The 7,836-nt window shown below is 40.8% G+C and overlaps 1 long non-coding RNA gene across 1 annotated transcript in view; it reads left to right on the plus strand.

Annotated features, from left to right (window-relative positions):
- The window catches only part of LOC102765824, a 22,086-nt gene that overhangs the window by 10,171 nt on the left and 4,079 nt on the right, over positions 1-7,836 (plus strand). The window lies entirely within an intron of this gene.

Raw genomic sequence — 7,836 nt, forward strand, 5'->3', positions numbered from 1 at the left:
ATTTATTGAATGTGCCAAAAAGGTAAGGATGCTCAATGTACATTTTACCAATGATATATCACAAAAGCTCGGCAAGGAAGGTTTAATATCTGCGTTTTAAAGATAAGTAAACCAGAAAACACAGTGGTTGACTTATTTTCCCATAGTTGTCCCCTGGTAAGTGAAAAAGCATGAACTTGAATCCAGGTCTGTGATACCAAAGCTGTGCTCATTCTAATGTGCCAATTACTGTTATCAGCATCCCAACCCCATTACTGTCTGAGCCAATGATTCTGGGACTATCCCTCTACTATCCACAGATGTCCCTATCACCCAATCATCTAGAAGTCAACCCTTTAAAAAACCCTCAGACAAGGGCAAGTAGGTTATTGAAGATCATCTGCCTATTTTCTCAGCTCCACTCGTTCCCTTGGAACCACACTTTTTGGGCTCCTCTGCCCACTGGATTCTGAGTAGTTCTGTCTGGTGGAAAACATTGGCAAGAAATCTGGAAGTTAGAAAAAGGGAAAGATCAGAATATTTCTGTTCCTCCCCACTTTGAGAGGTAACTCCAGTGCCTCTATAGTCCATCATCCTCCAGGCAACCCCCTGCCCTTGACACCAATGCCTGCTACCTTGTCCCTCCTCCAGAATTCCAGCTCCTGCCAATGGAGCACTGGCTCTTGAGTCCTGGCTATACTCTGTCCTCCCTTAGTCCTAGCCCTTGGACTGATGGTGATTCCTACAATTATGAATCTCCAAGTTGTCTCACCTTCCTGCTTCCCACTCCCCACCAACCTCTTTGACCAGACCCTGTAATTGACTATCTGGTATGGTCCTATTTTCCTGCCTCACTGACAACAGATACAGAATGATGGAGTGATAGTTATGACGTAGGTAGTTTTTTGGGGGCTCTGACACAGATTTTCCCAGAAACTAAAGAATTGATGACAAAGAAGGAAGAGCACTGGGCTCAGTAGAAATCTAGAGACTGGTTTCAAGTTCCTGCTGGGACTTTGAGCACATCATTTGTCCCCTCTGGGTCTCAATTTCCTCATCCAGAAAATGGACACATGGACACTTTCAAGTCCTATGAGATTAAATTTCCTGTCCTGGGTCTGTAGTTTTTGAAGGCATCACTGAACCCTTGCAAGCAGTGCCTGCACTGCCCTTATTAACCTCTGAGACCTTCAGCATAAAAGATTGGGGGGACCCTCCACTCCTGGTCTCCATGGTGCAAGTGGTCTTTCTCCTGCCATTTCCTTCCTACCCAAAGCCCAGGCCCTGTGCCCTGCAATATAACTCATGTAATATAACTCACTAGCTCATTGTGAATAGTGGGGACCAGTGATTTTGCCCTGAAGATTTTCACTCAGAATTCTACTAACTTGGTTATGGTAATTAGCAGGCATGTACCTTGCTGTTGTTCACTTGGGAGCAGACTGACGGGAATATCATAGGCAGCTGCTCCTACCGAAGGCCGCAGGCACGCAAGCCCAGCAGACATCGTTATTAGCATGCGGAACAGTCAGCTGTTCTAAAGCCATAAAGCCCCACTTCAGTGTCTTAGAAACCTCCAATGAGGCCCTGGCCTGACCCACTAGCTAGAAAGAGGCCCGAGTCAGGGAACTGCCCTTGAGAAAGACCCAGGAGAACAGAGCCTCAATCTATTTTTTAAGCCATGCTCTCCTTCAGAAACCTCTCTTTTCCTTTCTAATCCAACACTGCAAATTAAATTACGAAGTGGATAAAGCCAATGCAAATGTATTACGTGGCTATTGTGGATTTTTTCATAAAACAAATCAAAGCAATGATGTGCTTTTTCACAGTTGGTGATCCCCGTCTCCCAGGGGGTATGCTACATTTCCCCAGAGGTAACTTCATCACCCCCACCCATGCATGGTTGGAAATCACTGATCTGGAAGGAAAGGAATATATCTTTCAGCATAAAAGAGACGTGCCCGCGCCCCCCTTGAGTTTTCTCAATTTAGATGCACAAAGGAACCATGAGGCAGTGGAGACAACTCAGGCTCAGATGGTGGGCACACCTGGGCCCAAGTTGTAATCTGAAGAAATAGCAAACCCCCACCGAATGGGTTTGTTGTGAGAATTGAATGAGATGGGTGAACTGATACATGAGGTCAATAATATGTAGAGGCTTTTTCTACCTGAAGGGGCTGTGTCAAGTACTCACCTACTGCTCACAGTGACCCCACATGAGGTATGCTACCCCAGTTTACAGAAAGGAAAACTGAGGCTCAAGAAATTAAGTCTCTTGCCCAGAGTTCTCAAGTTATTAAATGACCAAGAAGGGAATTAGACCCAGATCTGTCACACCCATGAACAGTGTTTTAGACCATGTGTTACATGCATGTTAGCGTCCTTCCCTCTGTCGGCAAAACTACTTATGCTGACACTCACCATGATGCCATTATTTCTATAAGAGCAGTTACAGGCAGCCATGACAAAATATCATGGACGGGGTGCCTTCAACAACAGAAGTTTCTTTTCTCATGTTCTGGAGGCTAGAAGTCTGAGATGAAGGTTCCAGCCAGTTTTGTTTCTGGGGAGAGCTATCTTCCTGGCTTACAGACAGACACCTTTTTGCTGTGTCTTCATGGGAAGAGAGAGCGAGCAGTGGTGCTGTTTCCTATAAAGACACTAATCCTATCAGATCATTTAACCTTAATTACTTCCTTTGAGTCCCAAGCCACACTGGGGGTTAGGGCTTCCACTTATGAATTTGCAGGAGAGGCACACGCATTCAGTCCATAAAGGCAAGAATATTGGATTAGTTCACCATTCTATCCCCTATGCTTAGTACTGTCTGACACAGAGTTGATTGACACTCAGAAAATATTGACGAAATAAGTGAATGAGTTAATAAATGAATGAACACAAAATAAACTTGAATTAATATAAGACACTGATTCTAAACCTTTTCACCAGCAGTAATTCATTTTATTAATTTCTTCCCATGGGCCTTGCGCTTTGATAAATTTCGTCTTCCAAGCTGAGACTAGTAACAAATTGGTTTTTCCCATGTTTAATTAATCAAAGACAGATAAATTGCTAACCAGTACTTCTAATCAGCATGAAATATGTAAGCACTGTAACTTAGCTTGAGGTGTTTAATTCCAGGCTAACACAGATACGATAACCTGTTGGCTTAGGTGTCCTTACTGCAAGCAAATGAACAATGAATTACTCCTAAGACTTCAAATTCAAAACTAACTTATGAATCTGTAGCTATCTGGGGAGCCCATTTGGGGAAACACTCCCCTAGTGTGAGCCATATTATACAACAGAGTGGCATCTTATCGAAGATTTGGGTTCCAATGTAAGCAATTAAGAAAACACATGCATTTGGTCAAAATTATCTTTGAAAATGCATTAAATAATCCAGATTCAAGGTTTTGTATATGCAGTCTTCTGTAAAAATAAGTGTCTATAAATTTGCAGTGTGTATTACTATGCAGCACATGACCAAGTATATTTGTGCTTACCGCAATTGACTATTGTGTTATATAATTATGTATAATTGAATATTCAGGATGCGTGTATGATTGAATTGAAACTTAGAAGTGCATGGGACATGACTCCATCATAATATTTTTCATTTATACACAATAATGCACATAAATATTTAGATTATAAAGAATAATTAAATAAACACCAATGTACTTTCAGCCAGGTTTGAAGCAATAGGACATTTGCCAAGAATTTTTTATTTCTATATTGCCCTCCCTACTAGCATTCCTCCATCTACCCTATCCTAGCTTAACACTGTCCTGCATTTTGCTTTGTTTTCCAGCTTCACCACATGCTTGCATTACCAAACAATACATTGCTTAGTTTTGCTTGTATTTGAGCTTTATGTAAATGGTATCATATGGTATGTGTTCATGTGATTTACATTATATAAATATGTTTTCCCCTAACATTATGCTTCTGTGTCTGTGCACGTGGCTGTAGTTCATTCATTTTACTGCTCTATAGGAAGTAATTTTTCAACTTATGGTGTTCCTTTTCCTGAGTGTGGTTATTTTTATCTAATTTACTCATGAAATGCATCAACATGAAAAAAAACACAGTAATTACTGCAACCAACAACCCCTCATCTAATGTCATTAATAAAATAAAAGTTTTATGTTCTACTCACATCCAAGTCGAAAGCAAGTCGGCAACCCTACTGACTGCTCTCCTCCAAGAAGTAACTCAGGGATCTAGGCTCCTTCCATATGTGACACCAAGATCTGTAACATTGGACTTCTGGTAGCCATGAGAGAAAAGATAGAACCAGAAAGGTCTCTCGGCCTGCAAGGGTGGCTGAGAAATGCCTCCTGTGTGCCCAGAAAAGGACCTGAAGTTGCTGAACAGTGCCATGGTCTTTAAATGCTATAAGAGGATTAGAGATCGGCTTGAACAGACTTTAAAAGCTATCTAATCTAACTTTCCTTATTTTATCATTGAGTTAGTATTTTCTAGCACTCACTACATGCCAGGCAATGGTCAAGTGACCTCTGTAGCATCTTGGATGAGGAAGTGCCCATTCTCTGCTTGAATACATCCCAAGTCAGGGAGCTCACTGGCCCCAAGGAAGCAACTCTCACATTTGCACATCGGATAGACTGATTGCTATTCATGATGCACATATCCAGCAGGTCCAAGGAATGACATGCGCCAGGGTGTGTCTGTGCTTGTGCCTAACTACAGAGGACCCAGGAGGACCCACAGGCCAGATTTGTTGAAGGGGTCACCAACTGAAGTCATCTATGATGATGACGGCTATTCTCTATTATGAACATGCCACCCCACTGTGACTTTTACTTTTTGTTCATGTTCCAATTAATTGTCATATAGTGTTTTCCAAAGTTTGGATATGTTAGAAGTCTCCAAATCCCAAAATAGTTGAGCCAGCTGGGTTTTGCCTTAACACAACTGTTCCCCAGTTTTTTTCTGTACCCTGTCGCACAGACACACACACACACACAGACATGTGCACATGCATACTGAGACCAATATATTATTTCAGCTCTTTACTTTTTAAGATTTCATAGCATTTCTGGTACCTAGCAACCTAGCACAAGCACATCGTTTCTCTAACACGGATATTCCCAAGAGGTACACTTGATAATGTCAACAACTCTGTAAGAAACAGGGATTTTCATAGGAACACAGGCTCAGATGTTAAGGCAGGGCTCAGGTTTTCAAAAGAAGCACCAGCACAAATAAATCTCACTCCCAAAAAGTCATGCTGCGACTTTTCTCCACTCAAACGTACTTTGAACTCAGTGAATTTTTATCCCTGTGACTTATCTCTTCTGTTGCCCTTGAGTTTGGTTAGTTGGACTATGAAATCAAATGAACATGTTGCTTCTGTATGTACATGTCTGCATCTCATGGAAACAGGCTGTTTAGGGCAAACAGCCTAAATTCAGATGTACTAGTTCTGTTTAGGTTAGAGGTTGGCAAACTTTTTCTGTAAAGGGCTAGATAATAAATATTTTAGGTTTTGTGGGCCGTTAGGTTCTCTGTTGCAAGCACTCAACTGTGCTGTGATAGCGTGAAATCAGCCATCTCATCTGAAGCTTGACTGGGAAGGATCTATTTCCAAGGGTATGTAGACTATTGACCCAATTTAGTTCATTGCAGTTGTAAGACTGAGAACATCAGTTACTTGCTGATTGTTGTCTGGGAACCACCCTCAGCTCCTAGAGGTTACTCATAGCTTCTCTCCACCTGGGTTTCCCATCATGGTGCTTGCTTCTTCAACACCAGCAAAGGACCAGAGGCTCCAGCAAGATGGACCCTACAGTCTTATGTAATTAATCACATCCATGTCGTCATGACTATCCCATCTCAGCCCCATGTGGTTGGTTAGAAGCAAGTCACAAGTCCTATCCACACTCAAGGGGAGGAGAATACACAAAGGCAACCCCAGAGATACAGATCTTGGAAACCTCTGAAAAGTCTGTCGAGCACCCAGGGGACAGTGGCAAGTCACCATGGGGAAGAAGTAGTGATGATATGTGGTTGTGGCAAACAGTAGGAGATTTTAAAATGTCAGCCTACAGTTTGCCATAAGTTATCTACTTCTGTCATTGACCGGATAAACTGGTGAGTGAAGTGACAGATTCAAGTCAGGAGCTTGGGAGTCTTAAAGTTGTATACTTACTTTATGTGTACTTTAGATATGTTCCAATGCAATAAAATTGTCCTGGGGTTTTTCCCTTTAAGTGGGCATCATTTCTTTTTTTCTCATGACTAGTATGCTGGTTGTGTAACCAATTTTTAACACTATTAGAGGCCTGATTATTTTCCTTGTTGTTTTAAATAACAAAAGAAATGCTAATTTAATTCCTACTCAACCAAATGAAACAAAAATCCCAATTTTAACATATCTTTGCCCCTTGAAGAAACTGAAAAAGTCAAGCATTCATTTTAATGCTTGATCTCTGCAATAAGCTGACAAACAAATGACATATTTTGATTGAATTTATCAAATGTTATTATTTTTTTGCTACCAGCTATGTGGGGGTAATTATAGCGCTCTAATTCAGTAAACACTTTCTGATGTAAACAACTGTGGAAATTGCGTTTTTGAATGCTCCAACTGTGCTCACAACATAATCAGAAGCAGTAATTTATTATTCAGACTAATAATTAGAAGTAATTAACTACTAGAAGCAATTAGAAATAGTAATTTCTCTCTTAACATATTGTAATGAGCTGCTTTTTGAATGCATGTTTGAATATTTAGCAACCAGTAATTACTTTTAGAGGAAAGAAAGAAATGAGGTTGTTTAGTTAACAATCCTGGATGCCTGGCACATGGGTATGTCTGGCCATTAATGTGGAGGTTTGACAAGTCACTGTGCAGAATCCTTCTGGAAATGAGAGTTCTATGGCACACTTGGAATGACACAATCTCAGGATTCTGTATTTATTCCAGCATCGAGTGCATATACATTGGGTGTCTGCTAGGTATTGTCATCTGTGCTAGGCACTGGTGACAAAAAAGTGAATGCTATAGTTACAGTCGCTCCTCAAAGATAGTCACACTTTAGAGAAATTTTCATTTTTTATTTTTAAAAATGCAGATTCCCTTGGCCTTCCCCAGACCCATTGTCTCAAAGTTTCCTGGAGGTGGGACCCAGTAATTTGCATTTGTAAAAGATATCCAGTGATCCTTTTGTCTATAAAGTTAGAAAACTGCTGAACTAGAACATTGCAAAACTGTTTATTCACCTGGTAACAGAAAATGAGAATAGCAGCTGGGTGCAGGACAAACTAAATATTCTTACTATAGTGATTTTCACAGTAAGTGTATGACTTAGAGCCCTTGGAGAAGATCTAATCAATAGAGACAAGTGTTGGGTGAGGACTGAATTTGGCTGTGGGAAACATTAAGTTTCTACTGTGGAGATCACTTGGGAATATCATTGAAATTCTTATTTTTTTTACATTTTTATTTTTTTTTATTTATTTATTTGATTAATTAAATCTTTATTGTTCAGATTATTACAGTTGTTCCTCTTTTTTACCCCCATAGCTCCCCTCCACCCAGTTCCCACCCCACCCTCCTCCCTCCCTCCCCACCCACTGTCCTCATCCAGAGGTGCACGATTTTTGTCCAGTCTCTTCCCACATCCCCCACACCCCTTTCCCCCGCAAGAATAGTCAGTCCACTCCCTTTCTATGCCCCTGATTCTATTATAATCACCAGTTCATTCTGTTCATCAGATTATTCACTTGATTTTCAGATTCATTTGTTGATAGGTGTGTATTTGTTGTTCAAAATTTGTATCTTTACCCTTGTCTTCTTCTTCCTCTTCTTCATGGATACCTTTCAGC

This window comes from Myotis davidii, unplaced genomic scaffold (genome assembly GCF_000327345.1).
Source record: "Myotis davidii unplaced genomic scaffold, ASM32734v1 scaffold765, whole genome shotgun sequence".
Taxonomy (NCBI): domain Eukaryota; kingdom Metazoa; phylum Chordata; class Mammalia; order Chiroptera; family Vespertilionidae; genus Myotis; species Myotis davidii.